This window comes from Emydura macquarii, unplaced genomic scaffold (genome assembly GCF_026122565.2).
Source record: "Emydura macquarii macquarii isolate MOO-44397 ecotype Brisbane River unplaced genomic scaffold, CSIRO-AGI_Emac_v2 contig_1483, whole genome shotgun sequence".
Lineage (NCBI taxonomy): Eukaryota > Metazoa > Chordata > Testudines > Chelidae > Emydura > Emydura macquarii.
Window position 1 is genome coordinate 22,731,972 of NW_027131620.1, and position 22,648 is coordinate 22,754,619.

Genomic DNA, 22,648 nt, shown 5'->3' on the forward strand with positions numbered 1-22,648 from the left:
TGGTAAAAAAATGAGTAATGAGAAATTGCAGGAAAAGTGCGTCACTGCTCCCTGCCCTCAAAAGCCATCCTTTTCCTGCTGGAGTGCTGTCACTTATCTGATCACTTATCTGATCACCCTCTCTCCCAGCTTTTGCAGGCTCATATAAATTGGACCCAGATCCATGCCACCCTGCGTTTGGAAAGAAAAGGAACCAAAGGGGTTTTGCAGAATCCAAAGCACCGGCATGTTGGCCCATCTCCATTACATTTGCATTCGTAACTTGGGCAGGAAGAAATGGCTGGAGATGGAAACTGCCTCATTCAAACGCAGAGGGGACAAATGTTGGACCATGGTGAGGGGGGTAGATTGGGACAAGGAGCTGGGGGTTGGGGGAGACTGACTACAGGCGGGCAGGGCTGAGAGAGAAACTAGGGTTTTGGGAGGGAGGAAGATGGGGACTTGCAGCCAGAGGAGAAGGCTGGGTCTGGCTGAGCCAGGAGAGCAGGACTGGGAGCAGGGAGATCAAAGTGAGAGCCAGGGGTGGGGTGGAGACTGAGACTGGAGAAGGAGCCAAGGGAAAGAATCAGACTGGCTGGCAAGGAGATTAGGACTGAGAGGGGGGTGGGAGGAAGGAGGAGAGGAGACAGATCTGAGGATGAGCTGGGGCACAAAGGGAGAAATGGGAGTGGCTGGGCAAAGAGGCTTGAGAGGAGGAACGCTGAGACTAGCTGATGAGCCTGGGGAGGAAGTCTGGGACTGGGAGCCAGCAGAGATGCAGAACATGGGGGAGGGGAGACTGGAGGCCAGGAGAGGGAGAGAGATCTATTGGACAAGGAACAGAGAAGGAAGGAAATGGGACTAGCTGGGCAAGGAGCCTGGGGGCAAGAAGCCAGGGAGGGGAGGGGGGAATGGGGATGGCTGGGCAAAGAGCCTGGGCCTGGGAGCAGGGGGTGGGGACTGGAATGAAAAGTCTGAGGTGTGGAGACTGAGTCTGAAGAAGGAAGGAGAATGAAAGTGGGACAAGGAGACACATGGCAGAGACAGGTCAGAGGGGATAGGGCAGATAGCCTCAAGCTTGGAGGATGGTAGGAACAGGCAGAAGTGTTCTGTGCCCATTAGGGAATGCTCCCGTCCAGAGCCTGGGTTGGAGCCCAAGATTTGAGTCTCACCATTTCTCTGCTGTCAGCAAAGGTTTGTGAAACACCCTGGCAAAGTGTCCTATCCCCCCTCGAGTGCTACTCCATATAAAGGGTGACAACCTACTAATGCTATCATTTGCTCAAGTGACAGCGGGCTGTGCAGTGGATCTAAAGGTTCCAGGTTCTAATCCTGCTGATGACCCATCCAGGTGCTTTTTTAAAAACCTAGGAGATTTTACTTACACACACACACACACACACACAGAGAGAGTAGTTAAAAGAATATTATTAAAGCTGCATAGTCAAGTACTCAGAAGTTAGTGTCACAGGATGGCTGGCCCTTTAAAGGGAGAGGGGTCTCATCCCCACCGGTGACACAGCCCACTCTCCTCCCCAGGTGGGGAGAATTAACCAAGTCATGTGCCCCGTGGTTCACCAGATCCAACCAGGCCTCTGGTAGATAAGGAAGAGGTCTGGGTGAGTAGCAGGTGGCTATGGGTAATAAGAAGGTTTTCTGTTGGTGCTACTGAGGAATTGCAGCTGGGAGAGCAGGAAGACAGACCCTCAGGCAGGAGAGACTGTGCCTAACTAGAGACTGGGTGAGGACTCGTCATTTTGAGTTTATTTTTTGTTTGAGAGACTTTGTTGCCTGTGCAGGGGGAACTGGATTAGGGAAATAAGGACTGAAAGAAGCTGGCCTGAAGCAGAGCATAGTGGGGAGGGTTGTAGGATCCCTGGTCTGGGGGACAGAGTTTGGGCCTGGAAAGCCAACAACCCCTTAAAAACTTAATAGATTATATCTCCACCAGGGAAATTTTTTGTTTTTATACCTCTGGCCTGTGTGGTGTATTTGAGAAACTCTGTGTGAACGAAAACTAAGGCAGGGGTGGTGCAGAGCCTTCCCCTTCTATGAGGGGGTGACTGGGTGACAGCTAGGAAATGCATAGGCAATTTCCTAACTACTGCAATCTTGACTATGCAACTTTAATAATGTGTTTTTAATGTGGTTTTGTACGTGTGATTTAAAATCATGCAGAGTGGTGCAGCAAGAAGGAAAATAACCCAACAAAAAGCTCATGAGCAAGTTCACTCCAATGATGTTTTGGTCCAGTTGTGTGGTGACCTTGGGGTATAACACATACCCTCTGATACATGTTCTTCCCAAATCAATAAACTATGCAGCAGAGCAGAGACTCGGCTAGGCTATAAACAACTGAGACAAGATCTGGCCCCTCTGGCAGTGCAAAGGGACAGTTAATATATCCTGGCTGGCTGGGTGAGAATTCCCCTGGCATGGTCCTGCCGTAAGCAGCCCCACTATGCCCCTGTTCCAAGCCCTGAGGTTAGTGTTGATTAGGGGACTGGTCATGGCCTGATGGTACTAGGCACTGTACTTCCAATTTAAGACAAGACAAAGAGGGCAGGGGAAAAGGGTGTGCATAATACACCAGGAAAGAGACCCGAATGATGGTTTGTGAGTGTCTTGCTTCCCCAAGTTCTATCTTGGTGCTTTGTTTTTTGGAGGTGATGGTTTTAGGAGGAGACTAGCTAAATGAAAAGACAAAAGAAGGGTGAGAGGACATCTTAGGAATGGGACTGGGCCAGGCCCATAACACTGTGGGAACTCTGGGATGAGGCATGGCTAGGTGAACACCTGCCTAGGGCAAGCTGACCATGTTGCACTGGCCCTGAACCCTTTGGAGGCAGAGTGACTGAAAGCTGCCTCCACTACGGATGGGGACACAAAAACAGTAACTGGTCTGTGTAACCAGCCAGCCCACAGCACCTTCGTGTAACACGCAGGCCTGACGCTATCACTGTCTTCTGCTGGCCTCTAACCTGTTCCTTACAGCCTGCCTTGCCGGCGAAGGCATTCTTCAGAGCCCCTTCCTGAGCGTGTGCCGCCAGAGTTAGGGCTGCGAGAGCAACAGGGCAGCCGCTCGGTGCTTATCTCATTCCTCACCTACAACCTCGCCTGGATTGTTGACCTGTCCTCACTTAAACTCAAAGTGAGCTGTCACGTCACCTGAGCTACCTCCACTACAACGGCATTGCCTGATCCAAAGGCCACTGAACGACTTCCATTGACCTTCATTGGCTTTGGTTCAGGTCCATAATGAGGTTCAGTGAATAGTGACTATCATGCAAGCTGTCTTTTTAGCTCCAGTGGGCAGGGCTGGGGTGTGTGGTGCTAGGGTTCTGGGTTCAAGCCACGACAACAACCATGACGGATCTATGTGGCTGTGGTTTGTTATATTTGTACTTTCATGGCTTTTTTTTAATGGTGCAGACCTGGCATAAGTTATTGCAGGGTGCAATGCTTTATGGGGGGGGGTTGCAACCAGAGTCCAGGGTTCGGCAGCACTTCACCTAAATATCGACACTCGGAGGCTTAGAGAACCGAGCATGAAAACAAATAAGGCAAGTAGTACTGCCAGACCTGTTGTGTTAGTAAATTCAATTTATTTTATAACCGCCCCATCTCTTCAGATATTTTTAAATGGGGGGGATTTATTACACTGGCTTTACTGGGTCATTGTGGTGAATATGGCAGGCTGGCTGAAGCCTCAGGAAGAGAATACTGCTTCGGATAGTTCATGCTTGCAAGGCCAAGTGTTTCTTCTCAATTGGGGGCTAGACACCGAATAAGAGAGCTGATATCCTGAAGCACGGCCCTGTGGCAAATGCTGTGGCCACAGAACCTCAGAGCCTCAGATATAGAACCACGTCTGTGCACCTCCTTCATGTACAGTAACTCAAGTACCATAGGTTACAGCAGTCTGAAAAAGGATCTCTAAATAGGAGTATTGCTAAATATAACTGACCAATCATATACCATGGTGCTCCATATGGCTGCTTTTCCCAGGCACCCCTGGGTATCTGGTCTGGCATGTGAGCTATTCTCTGAACCTCTTGGAGGCCTCCCTATGCTTAATAGTCGTTCCTTCACTGGAAAAGTCACCCATTGACATAGCTGGATGTGGTTTAAGTGCCCAGAATTCAGCTCATTCCAGGAAGCTACTGGGCCTTGGGCACTTGTAATTGGATGCTACTGAGCTAGGAGGTATTCCTAAAAAGGGCTATGTGGTTTTTAGTTTTTCTTTTTTTCTCTTGTACTCTGAAGAAAGTGGCCAGGCCACTAGTAAGATGCAGGAAAGATGTTCAGAGTCTCATGTGCTTCAAGCCGTGAATTGAAGTGGGGCAGATCCTGGGGCTGGCCAAGGCCTTGTTTAATCTCCAGGAAAACTTAACACAGCCTAACAGCTGCTCTAAATGATGCCAGCAGGAATAGTCCTCTGAGGAGTGCTCCACTGGCTGGGAAATTGCTGGAGTGCAAGATTCTTTGGCCACACCAACCCACTACCTGTGCCTGGGGTCAGGAATGGATGACTGCACCAGCTTTATACCACCAGGGACTTCCAGGCATCAAGGGAAGGTCCAGCTGCCCCATTAAGACAACTTTTCATCCTCTCTGTGTCTGGAGGGGATGGAGCCAGGGCCCACTGTTCTCTCCTTCCTCTTAAAAGGGCACAGCTGGCCTTTGCAGCAGATTGGTACTATCTATGGTGCAGATGTAATTAATTGCTTTGGGGGAACCAGTTACAATATGGCTTCTCTGGCTACAACATGGTTCCACTTTGGAGTCTAGATTGGACCTTAACTCTGCCCTGACCCCTGCCATAGGCTCCAGACTACATTCCTTGTGAAGGCTCAGGTCTGGCACCCTGTTTGGGGACACTTTGTCTCATTGTGGGTGTAAAGCCACCTGACGCTTCCCTGGTGGAGCATGGTTTGTATCCACAAAAATATCAAAGTTCAGCCTTCTGCAAATCTAGAGCTTTAAATCACCTCCTATTGAATAATGGGATAGATACCTTACAGCTCACACTAACATAGAGGTGCAACGTGAACCACTTAACTCCTGACCATGGAGTGCTTGATCCCTGGTGCTACAATAAAGATGGAGTTTTTGCATTCAACTATTTAAAAAAAAAAAAAAGCATGTGTGGGGGGGAGAGGGCATTCAGGAAGCTTTTCATTCACTGCCTATGAATGCCCTTCAGGTCTGGTCTCAAGATAGGGGAGCTTCTTAAGCACAGTCTATATTGAACTAGCACAGTGAAGCACTTTAATGACTTAACACTTGTTATGAAAGGCTGGAGAACACTGTGTAACTGGCAGCATCAAAGCTAATCAATCTGGCATGTAGAGACCTTGATGGGAACTGCCATGCAGGCAACTTGGAGAGGACACACAGATGGGTGAGAGTCTGCTTTAAATTAGAAAAATATTGTGCATGAAGTCTTGCAGAAATTGATAGAGTAGGGCTGCAGAGCTAGGGAAGAGAGGGTTGTATCATGCCAGTGACAATAGTCCCCGTTCTTCTCCCTGTGAGAAGGGTGCCGTCTGCTCTCATCTATGGAGTCGCTGGTATCTCCAACCATCACATGCCTTATTCTTAGGGTGATCGTATTTCCCAAAGGGAAATCGGGACCCCACGCAGGGCTCACCTGAGTCCTCCCCCTTCCTGCGTGGGGCTGCCCCCCCCCTTTTTTTTTTTTTTTTTTTTTTTTTTTTTAGTTCTTTACAATATTAACTTTTAACTGGCTAGTGTGTGTGCTGTGGTGACTTCTGCTGGTTGGAACCAGAACATCTCAGCTGTGTGTCAGAGGCCCTACATTAATAGCTAATGGAGATTCATTGGGGGCCTGTGCTTTTGGAGCAGGAGGATCTGAGGTCCTAGCAACAACAGCATTAGAAGATCTGAGTGAGTTGCTATGGTTTTGTTACAATATCTTAACATTGGTGGCTCCCCTTTACAGCATGGCAGGTACTATATTCCATCAGCAATTCATCTGAATGATGTGTCTGTTTGGGCAATCTGTAGTATATTTAGCAGAGCAGAAATCAGTTGAATTTTTACCATGGAATGTGTCCCTTCTCCTAGCAACAGAGCACTGAAACTTTATCATGTCTCTCTGCACAACATCATTGCTCATGTGAGTACGGTGTACAGAGCATTCAGGACTAACACAACTTAATCTGTGGCCTGAACTGATGCGTAGGGTTGCCAGTTTTGGTTGGACGTATTCCTGGAGGCTTCATCACATGACAATCCTTAATTAAAAATTAATCTTTAATTCCTGGAGACTCCAGGACAATCCTAGAGGGTTGGCAATCATAGGGGAGGGGTGTGTGAGAGAGAGAATTAATTCTCTATCACTCCAATTAAATTGCTCTCTGGATCTTAAGATTTGAAGATTTTTTTTTTTTTTTTCCCCCCCCTCCTTCTAAGTAACAAAACTGAGCAGGAGAAAAGAGGAGATCTAAAACAAATACATTGAAAGGCTTGGCTAAGGGCTATGTGAGTCAGATGCTCAGCTAGTATGCATTCAATAAATTGTCAACAAAACACCTAACCCCTGACAATGCAGCAGAATATAATTGCTGGTTGCTTAGATTGTCTTATGCTTGTGTTTCTGGCTGTTACCTTGAGTCACCGTCACTGTTAAACTGCGCGTGTGTGCGTGCGCACGCGCACACAAGACCAAACTGACCCCTGGCTTAACACCTCAGAAAGTAATGAAGTTACACCAGGGTTGAATTTGATAAGAACAAGGGACAGGAGTCAAGGCCTGTGCTGTGTCATTAAATTTCACTGCTTGTGAAAGTGGCATAACTTAGAAGGTCACTGATAATGTTTTATGCCTACAAATGGACTTCCCTTGGCAGTTGTCCCATGTGGAATTCCAGCCCTAGGCTTTTTTTTTTTTTTTTTTTTTTTTTTTTAAACTGATATTTGCTGCAGAACGACAGACAGACAATGTCAGGCTCATTCTGCAATCAGTTGCAAACCAACTGGCCCTGCAAGAGAAAGAGGGGATGGCAAGCTAGGGCATGCCTGTGAAGGGGAGAAATCTGGTAGTCTCCTGCCAGTTAACTTACAAAAGAGGTAGCCATGTAAGGTCCTAATTCACCAAAGTACTGAAGCATGTGTATTGGCTTCAGCAGAACTTAAACATGTGCTAATGTGTTTTGCTAAACAAGGAGGGACTTCAGCACCTTCTTTTAAGCTAGGCATGTGCTTAAGCTCTTTGCTGAATTGAGGCCTAAAGTAGGAAGAGGGTTTTTTATTTTGTGATTCCCCTTGATGTGACACGTATCTAAAACCAGTCCCTCCCTGTAATAAAGATGAGGTGCACTTGGACTCCATGGTGAAGGGGCAGTTTTCTCCAGGTTTTTGTAAGAAGCAACATGGCTTTAATTGGCCTCTCTAAAAACACCAGACTAGTAGCCTGAAGTATTCTGGTTTAAAGAGCCAGGGAATTTTCTGAGATCCTAGCATGGAAGAGCGTTTGAAAGTACAAACCTTCTCTTTTGTTGCTTTAAAGACTGCACCTTGCTCAAACAGATTTGCCCCCCAAGACAGGAAGTTTCTTGCCATTGTGAATTTTAGGGATGAGTTCTAAACTATGCTATCAGAGTGCATAATGGAAATAGCAATCTGTCTTTCTTTTGAAGATAAAGCAGTTTAGACTTGAACTGATGCTCACACTTCCTCCAAGCAGGGAAGTGTCATTATCCCCCTTTCTCAGATGGAGAGGGGAAAATGGAGGCACAGATAGGTTAAGTGGGACGTCCAAATTGATAGTGAGTTTGGCAAAGCCAGAAACCAAAACCAAAATTCTTAGCTCCCAGACCCCTGCTTTAGCTGCTATACAAGGCTCTATCTTCCCAATGATACAACCTTTTCCAGCTACAGTTAGGGCTGGTAGGTCCCAAAATTGCTTTTTCTTATCTGTTGGCAAAGGCAAATGTCTTCCCAAGTGTTCAGTAATTACCAGTAGCCTAGTGCTTGCCTTGAGCAATCCTACAATAACCTGTGTAGAGCAATTGTGCTTATGAGCACTCCTAGAACAATGAACCAGCCAGTGTGTCCAGTGGAAGATAGATGATTTCAGTAAGGGCACAGAGTGACTTTTAGTGTCATGCCCATGAGCATTTCCAACTAACACAGGAATACAGACCCCAGGCCAAATCTCCAGCTGGTATAAATCAATGTAGTGCCATTGACTTCAATGGTGTTCTGCTGACTTAACCCAGCTGCTGAACTGGTCCCCATGGTGTTAATTGTAGAATGTCTTGATGGGGCTCTCACTACTGTGAAATAAGTGGTTCTGTGAGGATAGTCACCAGGCCCAGGACTGGCTCATAGCCAAGAGGAAAATAGGGAGGCCTTTGCTGGCTTATTCTTAATGGAACCTGCCCCCAGAGTGACATGGAATAAGCAACACCCTCAGAACCGAAGTCAGTTGCTATTGATTCTTCCTCTTCTGGGCGGGTGGGATGGTAGTAACATGCTAGTTGCATCTTAAAGTGACAGAGCCCCTGCCTCACTTCCTCATCAAGTGTTCTTCTTTAGCATCCAATGGCTCAGACTAAGTGAGCTGCAGATTGTTTCCCCAGCTCATCTGTAAAGGAGCCCTTAAACCGTGGCTACACACCTGGTGGAAGGGAGTCTGAGTGCTGTACCTAACTGTAGTTTTCCAAGCTAAAATTTAAGTCCTCAAATGTGCTCCTTTCCTGCATGGAACTGGGGAATCTCACCCTGGTGAGTAGATCTCAGCACCTTGTCTGAAGGACTTGGAACCACATGGTTTGTTACAACTCCTGGAGCCTAAGCAAAATAAGCACAAAGAGGGAAGACTGGGCACTAGTACGGCCACTCCTACATGCACAAGGTTTGTCTTCATTGCAGAGTAAGCCTGGGTTTTGCTGTTAAAGCCTCCTCCCCCACACACACAATCTCCCACCCACATTTTGTGGTGCTTCTGGCCCAGCTGGAGCTGTAGACTAAAACCCGGGTGCTTTTTCCATTTCGGCTCGTAAGCAGCCCACTTTGCAGGGAGGACACAAACTAAATCACTCGAGTTCTGATAGTCCTCCAGGGCCTTCCCACAATTCCACCTGTGCACCCAGACAAACATATGAGTTCTCTCACCGTTATCTGGGAATTCAGATGCTCAAAGACCCATGGGCTAGGCCCCCAGGCAGACCCATCAAGAGAAATTTGGGGCCCTGGTGCATCCTGTTGACTGGAGTCCCCCTCTTTCCCAGACTTAGACTTTTACAGACTTAGATGTCCTAGAGGGGTTCCTCAGCTTTCACCTGGTACAGTTGCCCCCCTTACATCAACCCTGCCTCCAGGACACATGGGTGAGTGCAGCACCAGTAACTGCGTAGGACTTTACAGCATGGCTGCTCACACCCAGGCTAAGCTAACCAGGTGCCAGCTATCAGGGTTACTTCTACAGTGAAGATATGCCCATAGTTAACAGATTAGTTACTACTTTATGGGTGAGCTGGTTTCTTCCAAACCTAGCTCCCTTTCCTGTACCCTAGCCCCATCTATGAACCTCTGCAGTTAATCGAAGGGAGAAGTAGTGAACAAAAGGCACTTACAGCAGTGGGTTCCTCTCTATGTGAAGACATCCTAAGTGGCCTTCCAATCTTACATAGTGTAATCCAAGGGATGTCCTACAAGGTAATGCAGAAAGACACAAGGATGGCCCAGTTGTCCCGGGAGCAGGTGTGAAATGCCTACACACCCTGGAATCTCAGGTTTGAGCTTTGAGAGGCAGTTCGGGGCTTTGGCTTTCCAAGACAGAGAAACTGAATTCTATCTACTTTGTGATCACTTAGGGACCTCAGTTTGAAGTTTCACCTCTCTCTGTTGCACAGAGATAAGAGCCTGAAAGACCTTTCATAAGAGAGGGCTGCCCAGGTGTCCTTGGCCAAAACGTGTGTTTGCTACTCCTGTTGCAACATCAGGCATAGATGATGCCAAGCTCAGTCATTCAACATTTGAGGTAAAGAATGCACAAGGGTCCCACTTAGTTAATGACTCTTCCTGGCATGTTTGTCACGTGTGATTTCCTGCAGTTTTGCAGGGCCAGCCCATTGACTGCTGCCCTTCATCTCCAAGGCAGCTGCATTTCAGAGCTGAGGGGTGGGTCCTGTATGGATAGCTTGTGAAACACACTTTGAGATGAGACCTGCTATTTCTACATTTGTTGTAAGGATAGACATCTCTGCAAGGGCAGGCATGACCTCTGATCTTAACATGGGCCATGATTCTGTTGCCACTAAAATCAATGGCAAAACTCCACGGGAGACAGGATCAGGCTCACTATCTCCCCATGCCCTACAATCAGTGGCTCTTGTCCAACCTGATGAGCACTTTCTCCTTTGTGCCATAAACCATCCAGTAATTCACAGAAAACATTCCCTTCCTAGAGGATCAGTTCAGCATTTGCCAAGACTTGTGGACACCATCTAGCAGCTGTTTTCATGGCTAGGAAGTAACCTTCCAATTGCTCCCTAACATCTGCACTATATACTGCAAAGGTGCAGACATGCTGCTGCTTTGTCTGCTACAAATGTCCATGGTTTGCAATGGTGCAGCCGCCTGGCAGGGAAATAAAAAGGTCAGTGCTAAAGTAGTTAGAGAAAGACAGACCAAGCAAATCATCTCTGGATTTTAGAAAAGCTTGCTGAAGCTAAACAGGCTTTGGCCTCGTGTACAGAATAAGTTAAGGAACCTGGTTAAAAATGATGTAGATGGGTCACTGCTGTCTCCATAATGAGACTTAAAAACCTGGACAGTCCAAGGCTTAACCTAGTTGTGGAGACACTGCTGGGTCCTGTCTACACTAACTTGCATCTGTATTGTAACTAGGTTCCTGGAGTCAGTTCTTGTAATGTAGATGGCCTTAGATACTTTGTCCACTCCTGTGATCACAGTAACGAAAGTCTTGTCTCCAAGTAGATATGGAGGAATCACTGCACCCACCAGTGACATGCAACCCACTCTGGGCTACAACGTGGTTGAACAGCTTTTGGCATGTACCAAACTTACATCCACCTGGCTGAAATTAAAGGTGGGGGTGGGGAATCATATTTAAAAAGGGACACCGTGGTGCATCATGGGAGATGTATTCCTATCATTGAAGCCAGCATACAGAGGAGAATGGGAGCACAAACCACAACTTCCATGAGGCCCCTGATGGCACTTCCTAAAGGGACAGTTTCAATGTTTGACTTGTTTTAATCAAAAAGTAAACTTTCAACCCCACCCCCTGCCCTGATCCCTTTCCAATCAGGTTTAGTGTTTAGCACATGTAGGCCACAGTGAAATGCCCCACAAACTCTTCCCCTCTTAACAGAGCCCCACAGCTGCTTGTAGAGCACGCAGGGAAAACTCCTCCGGACTACACAGGTTTACAGACTCCCTGCATGCGTGGGACAGCATCCCATCATGTGGCTAGATAAGGATCTGGCCCTGGCCCTGCCTGTGCATCACTTCCTCAAGTCTAGGAGCAAAGTGTCCCAGTGGGAAGTAGGGACTGGAGTGCACAAATCTACTCCCCTTCCCAGCTGCAAAAGAAACTAGACATGGAGTGACAGACAGTTCAAACTATCTGTGGATGAGCCTGGGCAGGGGACATCTGCTCAAAGCCTGACAGCGAGGGGACTACACTGTGCCGGGTGAATGAACAAAAGCTTTGCTTTTTCTCCTCCCCTTCCCACCCCCCCCGCACAAACACAGATGCGGCTGGTGTCACCAAGCTCTGCTGTGTGCTACAAAGTGCCATCTGTGAGACATCACCTTCAAGCCTCAGAACAGCAACTCACTGTATGAAGAGGGAACACGCCATTCTCCCCTGCATAGGAGCAAGTAGAGCCACTCTGATGCAACATTTTGGTTGAGACTTGGTTTGGGCTGGGGCTCTGGCGAGAAGACAGTTTATTATGGTCTCAAGGCACCTACCTTAACCCTTTTATCTGTCCTCAAAGGATTATAAACTCTTGTCTCTTTCTTCTCTCCACCTGCACTCCCTTAATCCTATGCAGAATTTCCCCAGGTCGGCCTCCAGCCTTAGGATTGGCTCAGAAACTGGCAGCAGAGGGAGGCAGACCAATTGGAGTGGCCCCAGCAGAAAGAAGAGAACCAGTCAGAATTCTTGACCCATCCTCAGTTTCCAGCAGGGAGACTACCTCTTCCCTGCCGCAGCAACCCCTGGTGGCCAGGCCCACCAGGGAAAGTAGGCAGTCGTCCAACAACACCCCCTAAGGATAATCCTTAAAAAACGAGTTTTTGTCATCACTCCACTGAAAAGTTCAACCATTCCCTATTTTTAAATGTTGGATACTCTCCAGCAAATGAAAGCAACACATTAAGAGTTAACCTTTAAACAAGCTAGTTTTTGCATAGATCCACATACATAATCAGCTTTGTTTTGTGAATCACTCTCACTGCAAATAGCCCTAGAAGCTAAGAATAGGATAAAGGAATGGCAGCAAAGACCTATGATGCATAGGAATCCTGCTGAAGAGAGGAGTAGGAGTCTGGTTTTTTGTAGCTGACGGGCAGCAGAACACCGGCTCTAATAATACTATTCAGAAAATGGCACAGTGATCCCAGAATCTTCCCATAAATACTACACAGCAGGACAGGGACTGATGACAAACAATACATTCTTCCTCAGCAGAGCTAAGAATACCCTGTACATTCGTCACTATAATGCATTGGAGGTACAAATCAGCTGCATTCAGTGCTGCTCTTGGGAAATGTTATTTCCATCTAGTTCCACCAAAAAAAAAAAAAAAAAAAGACAAATAATCAGTTCCTTCCTTTGGCATCAATCATTCTATTCTTGGAGACAAAAAGCCATGCAATGAAAGAAATTTCACAATCCTCCAAGATGTTAACTAGAAACAGGATTCTTAAGCAGAGGTTTGGAAATATTACCCCATAGCTCTTCAGGGCCCCCTCTGTGTTTTGTGTGTTAATCACCCACACCCATAGGTTGGTTAGCAGCACTTGAACATGGGACCTATGGTGCAACAGCCCACACCTCTAAATACTATTAGCCAAAGGAAAAACTACATTGTAGGGCAACAGTAGTAAGGCTATTATCCTGAATAGACAGGTCACTGGAGGGGGATGCAATACACACTTTAAATCTATTGCTCTAGCAAAAAATACAGGGTGAGGCACTTTATGCAGCCTTCCAGTATTGTGGTCACTCAGACAATGAGTTTTTTGGATGGGTGAGTGACATAACTAACATCTTCATTAGTATCAATCTTCACAGAAAAGGGTGGGTGAGTAGATCTTGTTCCTAGGCTTGTAAGTTTTCACAACCGCTTTGCAAGGCTGGGTAATGCATTTAGTCCATTGTCATTTAAAAAAAAAAAAAAAAAAAAAATCTACACAAATCAATCCCAGTGTTTATATGTGGCCACCAAGTAACGGTGAACAAAATCCATTAATGCATTTCCCAAAGGGAACTTCGTCCCTGTTGCTTTGATGCTCAAAGTTCTCCAGTTGCAGGATTGGGGCCTATGTAGACCCCTCGACTCAGTGGCACTTCATTTGGACTCAAAGGTCTGTCTGAAGATTGAATTCAGGCTCGAGGCCTTATCAGTTATTAAATGTTGAAGAGGTGCTGTGTAGTTGGGAAATCTAATATGAAGAAAAATGTTTATCAATAAGTTTTACATTCAGTGGGGAAGACTACTTTTGCTTTGATCACTCGCATGTTATGGACCCAGGCATTCTGGCATGGGGGGAGAAAACTAGAAAAATGAAACTGACTATCTAGTTTCATTGCCTCCTGGATTTCAGGCAGCTGGGACAAACACACACCATGCATGGGTTTTATAGCCATTTCAGGTGACAAAATCACTCTGAATATCATGTGGTGGAGGGAAGTAAAGCTTTTTTTCACCCTCCCCAAAAATGTTACATTTGGCATCTGTCCCAACACCTCGCTGAAGTTGATGGGTTGTGTTTGGCTGCTGAAGAGGGGTGTTTTCTCCCTAATGGGTGAGAAGTTGAGGGAAGTATAAACCCTTGGGCATTCAAATACACTGCAACTCCCACAGTGAAAACAGCTGTGCTGAAAGCAACACCCAGTGGGTCAAACTTGCCCCTCATATAAATCCATTGGAGTCAGTGGCATTTTACTGAAGATTTATTAGAACACAGGTCAAATTTATTACATGCTGTTTGTAGGAAAAAAGTCAAGAGTGGACTTCAAGTTATCACCCAGAAGTCTGGGCTTTAATATACACAAGCACCATGGTTTAGCACAGTGGTCCCCAAGCTTTTTAAGTCCACCCCCCCCTTACTCCTCCTGTAATCTGCCTGTGCCCACCCAGGAGCCACAGTGAGGAGCCAGGGCTGGGACCGTAGTTGGGGTCAGGGGCCAAAGCTGTGGCTGGGGGCAGGCATGTGGCAGGGACCGGAACCATGGCTGGGCTGCAGTCGGGGCGAGGAGCTAGGGTCTGAGGCTGGAGCTGAGGGCAGGGCCAGAGAGGAGCTGGGGGTGCTCCTGGGCCACCACAGTCCCCTAAAGTTCCTGTGTCCCCCAGAGAGGCATGCCCCACAGTTTGGGGATCACTGGTTTAGCAGGTGGAGTTTTGGAAGCCTTCTTGGTCTCCCTTTCATGCAGATATGTGACTATCAATAGGAGCAACTGCATGTGTATCATGGGATGAACAGGTCAATAATTGGGTTTTTTTATGTAAAACCATGACAATGCTAATCTGGAACATTGTGCTTTCAAGATACAAAAGCCTCAATCCTGCAATGAACACTGGTCGGACCCCTGTATCTGCACAGAGCTCAGTCAGGGTACTCTAGGTGCATGGTGGATCCCCCTGTGCAAAGCTTATTGTGGGATCAGGGCCAAAGAGATCATTTATTAGAACTCAGGTGTCTTTACTCTTGGCTACAAGTACTAGATGTTAGTGCAAAATTATTCCTTGAAGAAAAACTTCTGGAATCTGATAATTCATTCAGATATTCATTGATATAAACCATGGAATGTTTACTGTGACAATTGGATTTTTTTAAGTGGGTCTCTGCTACTATTGGAAAGAAAGTGAAAACATTATTGAAGAACAAAGGTTTTTTTTAATACTTGAGACTAAATGTGGCAGAATTATAAACTAGAGTCATGAACCAGGTCCCCATTGTGCTAGGTGCTGTACAAACAGAAAAAAAGAGTCCTTGCCCCAGGAGCTAACAATCTAAATATGATCCAATGGATGGAGACAGGCTGATGGAGAAACACAAGGAAACACTGAGACAATATTGGTCAGTTTGATAAGCTGTGGTCTCAGTGCACGAGTGGCCTAACCAATCAAGTGGGTTTTTGTTTTCTTTATAGAAAAAGAGCTTTCTAAGGAAGGTAAGGAATAGGGTGAATTCACCCCTGGGCATAACAAAGTCCCACCCAAGTTTTAATCATGGCTTCTGATGCACAGCATGTCCTTGTCTATGCTTACAGAAAACCACGTTCAGTACCTGTTCAGCTGCACCTGTCATTGACATCCATGGTCAGCAGTGAGTATTTCTTATAGCAGGGACCGTGCTTTAAGCCCTGAGGCTTAAGTGGCATCTAGGCCTTGGTTTGGGTTCTCTGAGTGGGGGGTGTATCTAGCCCTTAGATTTTTGTCTAGCCTGGGGAAACTTACAAAAGTGATTCCCACCACTCCTGACCCCAGAGCTTCCATCAGTTCTAGCACTGGTGAACTGAAGCTAGACTCCCTCCTCCCCAATTGCTAAGAACTCACAACTAGAGCCAAATTTTTCAGTCTCAGCACCCAGCAGCTTCCATTGCTCTGTCCAGTTAATTTAGGTGACTGAAGGGCTCAGCAGTCAGCAACTTCCTTTATGAAAATCTGGCCCCTAGAGTAAACAATGATCTGCTGACTTCTGACACTTCTAACCACCTGAAAAGCAAGTGGTAAGAACAGGTTCAGTAGAATTTGCCTGCAGTAGGAATAACAGCACTTCTAACACAAGTACAGCTGAACAGTGAGACTTGTAGCTGTTCTTTAAACTTCCATAGTGCAGAGAAGGTCGTAGCTACACTTCAACATGCCAGCACCAGTATTTGCATCTCTGTCAATCTGCTAAAGCCTAAAATGAAGGACACTAGGTTCCCAATTCAGCAGAGCATTTAAACGTATGCTTAAATCCCACTGAAGTTAATGAGACTTTATACATGTGCTTAAGTGCTTTGCTGAATCTAAAAATCTAGCCAGTCAAACTTTGATATGGGATGTACAGTATTTAGCTAAATAAATCTGTAATTTTCATTTCATGATGGCAGCATTTCCAGCCCAAATAATTTATAATAATGAGATTACACCAGTTTTGTACAAAATGCATTTGGACAGTTGAAAGTGATTTTTAACCCCCCCCCTCCCCCCCAGAGTTTCAGACTTACTGGATCAGCTGCAAAATGCTTTTAAAGTATTTTCTCTGGTCCTCCTCTCTTCCCCCTTCCCCCTAGATATTTATGGAGCGGCACTGGAAAGTTACTAAAATAACTTTTTCTATTCATGGAGCAACCTAGGATCTGCATTACTGATTAGGTATTAAAGGATATTTAATGCAGAACGTTTTTATCCATCCCTAATATCTCACTTCACTCAAGTACTAGGGCATAGCTGAACATTTTGTCATGCCCTCTTAATGGTATGAAAAAATAGGTTATGCTTGTTAATTTGCATGTGTCAATATTAAATTATATATTGCTCAGTGAAGTGCTCAAATCCTGGTTAACAGCCTAGCTACCACTAAGGATCACTTCCTAGAGCAAAGGTAAGCATTAATATTTTTTCTCCCTTCATCAGCCTCATTCTGTTGAGCAGCCTGATCTTGCCTTGCTCGGTAATGCAAAGATAAAAATATGAGATTGTCTTTTGACTACAAGCTGTCAAAGGAATGTGCTAGAGACCAGCACTGAGCACATTACATCCCTCTGCACAGGTCAAAAGAGGACAACTTCAATATGTGGTGGGGAGGAGGGCTGGCCTTGGTGACGTTTCAATGTCATATGCAAATCACGCTTACGTCACCACAGGATTCCAATCCTAGAGAGCCAATGGGAAAAGAGATCAGCCTTTAATCTTAATCCGTTGGGGGGAAGAAACAAACAACCAAAAGAGACAAGGGAATATTGACTAGAGCAGTGAAACTAGTCAGCCGGTTTTTCTGCAGACGCAGACAGAGGAAAAATCTCCCCCTTCTAGGAGCCAGGGCTTTGTTCCTATTTACGTTCTCGAGGAGAGCCACCCTCCTTGGCACCAATGTCATCTTCCATAGAAGGGGCGATGTTGTAGGACAAACACCCAGTCCTGTTTTGCCCATAACACCGGTCTGTACCGCCTCTTTCCTTCCCTAGGCAGGCTTAAATTTCTCAAGCCCGAGCGGATCTGGTGCAATTCACGCTCTCTTGTTCATGCAAGCGAGAAACGCTAACCCTGCAGTGAAGTGGGGTAAAGGGGAGAAGAAATGGAAAATCGATCAGGAGCCAAACCAGACGGCGCCAACTTCGCTTTGTACATTCACTGTAAACGCAGGCGGGGGAAGCGACGGGACCGGAGTATTAGCCGAACAGAAAGAGGCCCGATTTGGATAGTGTCAGAATAATCGGCTGTCTCTGGCTCGGGGAAACCGGCTGAGCCAAAGCAGCAGCTGCAGCAACAGCCACCCCCCCTCTGATCTGCAGTTAATTATGATGGACACTTTCCATTCGCCTGCTATGACCTAGATGAGCTCTATGCTCAGACACGGGCTAGTGAGCCCCTGCGCCGCATGGGTATTATAACAGATAGCCACACTTCTTGTGGCAAAAGGAAGTCGAGACAAATGGCTCCTCCTGCATTTGAGCTAGAAAGAGAGGAACAGACCAGCCGGATCCCGTGTCCCAGTGCATTATTTTTGACGATCTAGTATGTCTTTTGTTTAATACCAAGAAAATCCAAGCAAAAATCACCAGCTTAGGTAGTTACGAGGATTTAGGTTTAGCTGGGGCCATTTGTTCTCACAGACCTACCTCGACATTCTGCTCCCCCGCTCCCTCATTATTTGCAAGCCAAGCTGAGGGAGAGACTCTTCTGTGGTTGAAATAAATAAGAGCCTGTCTCCAGATCCAAAATGACCCAGTTTTTTTTACCGTGGTCACTACAGGCCAGAGCTGATGTATAAAAACACCAAAAGACCAACCTTCCCTTCCTCTCTTCAGAGCAAGAGCCTCACCCACAAGCTCTGCTCTCCCTTACACCCAGCAGACACAAATCATAATGCACTCAACGTACTAAAACACAAAGAGATGGTCCTGACTGCACCCAGACCGTTGCATACAAAGGGACCTTAAGTCACCCACCAAAGAGAAACAAATGTCTCTTAAATCTTCACAAACCTCTCACAGATTTTAACACACACCCAATCCACTCAATGCAGAAAGAGGGATCTTAACACGTAAACAACATGCCCCATTTTAAAAAAAAAAAAAAAAAAAGGGCATTGCGCCCGCAATACAAAGAGATAGCCCTCAAGTTTGAATTTAGCCAGCCACATTTCAGAACAGAGGATGGCACTTACCTTGCCTTTAATGTCAGCAATTATTTTGTAAACAACACCACAAGAAACCCACAAGATTTTAAATATCTTAAAGCACCAGCTTTAGGCAGTCTGTGAGGTAGTTTTAATTGAAATCAACAACCATACTATAAGTAGAAATTAAAAAAAAAAAAAATGCAGGAGGTGGTGGTGTTGATGGTGTGTCTGTTCTTCTCAGAAGATATGCACCATTGCAAGCTGCAAACGGCTGTTATTGGGGCCGGACCCTCCCTCCACTGGCTGCAGGGTTATTATTATTTTCTATTATTGCTGCTGCTCCAGCTGATCTCAGATCAGAAATTAGAACGTTCAAACAGCTGATTGTGACGTCACAAAGGGGCCCGCCCGCCGCCGGAGTGGCATCCGCGGACAAGCAACCAATGGGAGACCGGCCTGGGTTGGGGGCTGGGCTTCAAGGATGCACCCCTCCAAAGGGAGGGGGAAGTAGAGCTGCTCCACGTGAGAGCCGGGACCCGTGTGGAGTCTGGGGTGCGGCGCGATCGCGGGCTGCAGCATAGCACTAGGTAGGGTCCGGGCTGGCGGTGCGGACCTGAGCCTGCGTCCTACTCTGTCTCCTCCTCTGACGGAGCGGGACTGGTAGCAGAATCCTCTCCCCACCCCCAAGTGCCAGGTCCTCAGTGGGCACGGGCAGGAGGCTTCCCAGGAACCTGCTCCTTCGCCCCCTTGCAAACAGGATGGAGGGCAGCCCCCGCCTTTCTGTCAATGATCCCACCCCACTGGAGCCCCCATTCTGCTCGCTCTGCCCTTGCCCCTGTGCCTCTGTTTCCCCACTTGTGTCCAGGAGCTAAAGGCAGGCTCTTGGCAGTACCTTGCCTAGGTAGTGAGTGCGTGTGTTGGGGACGCTGAATGTCAAGACCCTACATTCCAAGCAACTGCCAGATGCCATCTTGTGAGTCTGGAGCATTTTGTAATAGGAGCACTGATCGCCCCCTTCCTGCCTCCCTCCCAAGCCAGGTGACTGAGAAACCACTTTAATTGAATGTCAGTTGCTTTTTAATGGAAAGCTCCGGTAATATTTAGTAATGAAACATAATTAGCTAGGAGGTGCACCTGTCTGCATTAGTGCCTGCAAATATTGGACAGTTATACACTTTTAACTGATTATAAACCATTGGGGGTTTTTATGCTTTTCATTGTTTCATTTCCATGCTAACTATCACTACCTAGTTGCAGTTTGCAGGCCTGTTTTCTCTTCACTTGGAATATGTGTCTTATCTACTAAAATAATTTGAACAGAATAATATGGGCATATTGAATCCTGGTTTTGTAATATGTTTCTTTTTAAAAATTGTTGTATATTGTAGTGAGATGCATTTTTGTCTTTTCAAATCTTGTGATTGTCTTGGAATGGTTCATGATCACAAACTGAACACGAGTCAACAATGTGATGCAACTGCAAAAAACAATAATATCATTCTGGGGTATATTAACAGGAGTGTTATGTAAGACATGGGAGATAACTGTCCCGCGCTATACTCCACTGGTGAGACTTCAGCTGGAGTACTGTGTCCAGTTTTGGGTGCCATGCTTTGAGAAAGATATGGAGAGAGTCCAGAGGACAGCGACAAAAATGACGAAATATTTAGTAAACCTGACCTCAGGATAGGCTAAAAAAACCGGGCCTGTTTAGTATTGAGAAAAGAAGACTGAGGAAGGACCTGCTAAGTCTTCAAATATGTTAAGGGCTGTGATAAAAAGGACTGGGATCAATTGTTCTTCATGTCCACTGGAGGTAGGACAAGAAATAATGGGCTTAATCTGAAGTAAGGGAGATTTAGGTTAAATATTAGGAAAAACTTTCTAACTAAACTCTGGAACAGATTTCCAAGGGAGGTTGTGGAATCCCTATCACTGTCCACCTGTTCTTAAAAACCTCCAAACACCTGTCAAAGGTGGTCTAGGTTTACTTGATCCTGCCTCCATGAAGGGGGCTGGACTGGATGACTTTGTGTCCCTTCCAGCTCTACTTTTCCGTGGTTCTATGAAGGGTGAGCATGCATCATATCATGAACCACTTTGAGGAATGTGGACTGATATCTGGAGTGACATGTACATTGAAACCACCTTTATGAGGTATGGCCATGGTGAAACCAGAGACTATCAAGAATTGGTCTCTTAGCCTTCACACAGGCAGCTGGCTGGTGGAAGACACTGGAAACATAAATGACACCAATGAGGCACAAATACAAAAGATCCACAAAGGGGAAATGAAGTCAACGATTGCTGCATTTGCAATAGACAGAGAGACCATTACTAAGAAGCTAGAGCATCAATCCCTGAGCCCTCACTAAAGACCCAGGCTAGGCAACAGTAAACATTGTCGGGGTTGGCTGGTGGTGGTGCCACTCTATGTAGGTGGTGCACTTACACCTAGAATTCACCAAATGCAAGAATTTGAACTTAGCTGGTCCACTGAGTTCTATGACACAATACCAAGGCTAGTAGAGACACTGGCAGGGACAAAAAAAACATGCACAGGTTGGTCCAACAAAGGACTTGATTCTAATCTTATCTATTCAAGAACGTTCGGCCTACAAGCAAGTTCATGGAAGGTTGCTATCAAGACTATTTCATCACCATAAGTTGGCTCATGTACCAATGTCCGTGTTCAGTGACTCTGGTGACATGAGAACTGCTAAGGCTAAGCTAAAGAAGCAGCTGCAGCCAGAGGTGCCAACTAGACATACTTCACAAGAAGTCACTTGCATAGTCATTGTCAGTTCCATAGTTCTTTGAGTAGTACGCTGGCCAGCAAGTGGTTTCAAAGACTGTGACCAATTTCAGAGTCTACATTATACACGAGATAGCAGCAGATGTTGCATATTTTGTCTTTGAGAGGTACAAAAATTTCAGCACAAAGAGTGTCCCAAGATCTAGCAGAGCTACAGAAGCAAGCAGAGTGCACGAGTTAAGTGCAAAATGCACAGTTCTTTCCACAGAAAGTCATCTTGACAGTTACTGAAAATAAGAAGTTGTAGATTGACATCACAGATACAGAACTCATTCAAGACAAGAAGTTTCAGCGATGACACACCTGAAACCACAAGCTAGTCATCACAGGCAGAGACAACACCCAGCTGAAATAAACCAGGGAGATGTGGTGATCAGCAGAGACGATATGGCCGTCTTGCATGTGGAAGCTGACAATATCTTCGTATAAAAAGTGGTGTTGGCTGCAAAAGAGAAACCAGTAGGAATGTCGGTATTATCAGATGACACTGATGTATGTCTTACCCTTGCACCAACAGGGCCTAACATCTTTAGTGATTGATAGAACCCCTAGTCCAAGAGACAGCAGTAATAGACATCCATGCTACCGCAGATTAAGACCAGAACACTGTACAGGGCTTCATACTCAGGCTGTGATACAGTTGCTTCCTATGTTGGCCTCCGCAAAGGCACTGTGTTCAAGGTTGTGTGAACTGGTACTCCCTCTCTCTGCTGGGTGACATCGATGTAGCAGTGCCTGATGTCATTGAACTGATGTCATTGAACAGGCAACTGAATTGATGCCTGCATGTTACAGACAAGTAAATTGAACCACTGTGTCAGTAGCATGGCAGAAATCATGGGCAGCAAAATTCAGCAAAGGTACCACGTCAACACCAGAGCTTAGCTCCTTATCACCACCAACTGAAGTATTTATAGAAAATGTAAAATGAGCACCTCATCAGGCATGTATGTGCAAAAGTGCTTTGGATCCAGAGGCACCGCCTGACTGACTGCAGTATGGATGGAAATGCGATGACAGTTCCCAATCTGTTTCCAAAATCTGTACCAGACAATGTCCCACTTGCTCCTCTAGACATTTTGAAGTTAAGCAAGTGATATTTTGTGAGTGGTGCATCTTATAAATCTTTGAGATGAGGCTATAACCATGCAAAACTGCCATGTACCATATTCTAGGTATGGTATGGAGGCGTGGTGTGTTGCTATGAGTTGACAAAATCAGCTTTAGCATTTGCAGATGAAAATGGTGATAAGTACTCACCCATTTTACTTGTATTAGGACAATCAACTG

General features: G+C 46.1%; 1 protein-coding gene and 1 long non-coding RNA gene across 4 annotated transcripts in view; one reads left to right on the forward strand and one right to left on the reverse strand.

Annotated features, from left to right (window-relative positions):
* Nucleotides 1–18,882, reverse strand: part of TP53INP2 (tumor protein p53 inducible nuclear protein 2) — a 48,652-nt gene extending 29,770 nt beyond the window's left edge. For both annotated transcript variants that reach the window (XM_067554462.1, XM_067554461.1), the window contains exon 1: nt 18,589–18,882. The gene's annotated coding sequence lies outside the window, so the exon portion shown is untranslated. The remainder of the gene's footprint in view (nt 1–18,588) is intronic.
* Nucleotides 1,583–13,719, forward strand: LOC137157204 (uncharacterized). 2 transcript variants are annotated; one of them, XR_010921033.1, is made up of 2 exons: nt 1,583–1,720; nt 11,731–13,719. It is a non-coding gene; the product is annotated as an uncharacterized lncRNA (long non-coding RNA). The 2 variants fall into 2 exon arrangements; XR_010921032.1 differs by having other exon boundaries at nt 12,036–13,719.
* Nucleotides 18,883–22,648: the final 3,766 nt, after the last annotated feature.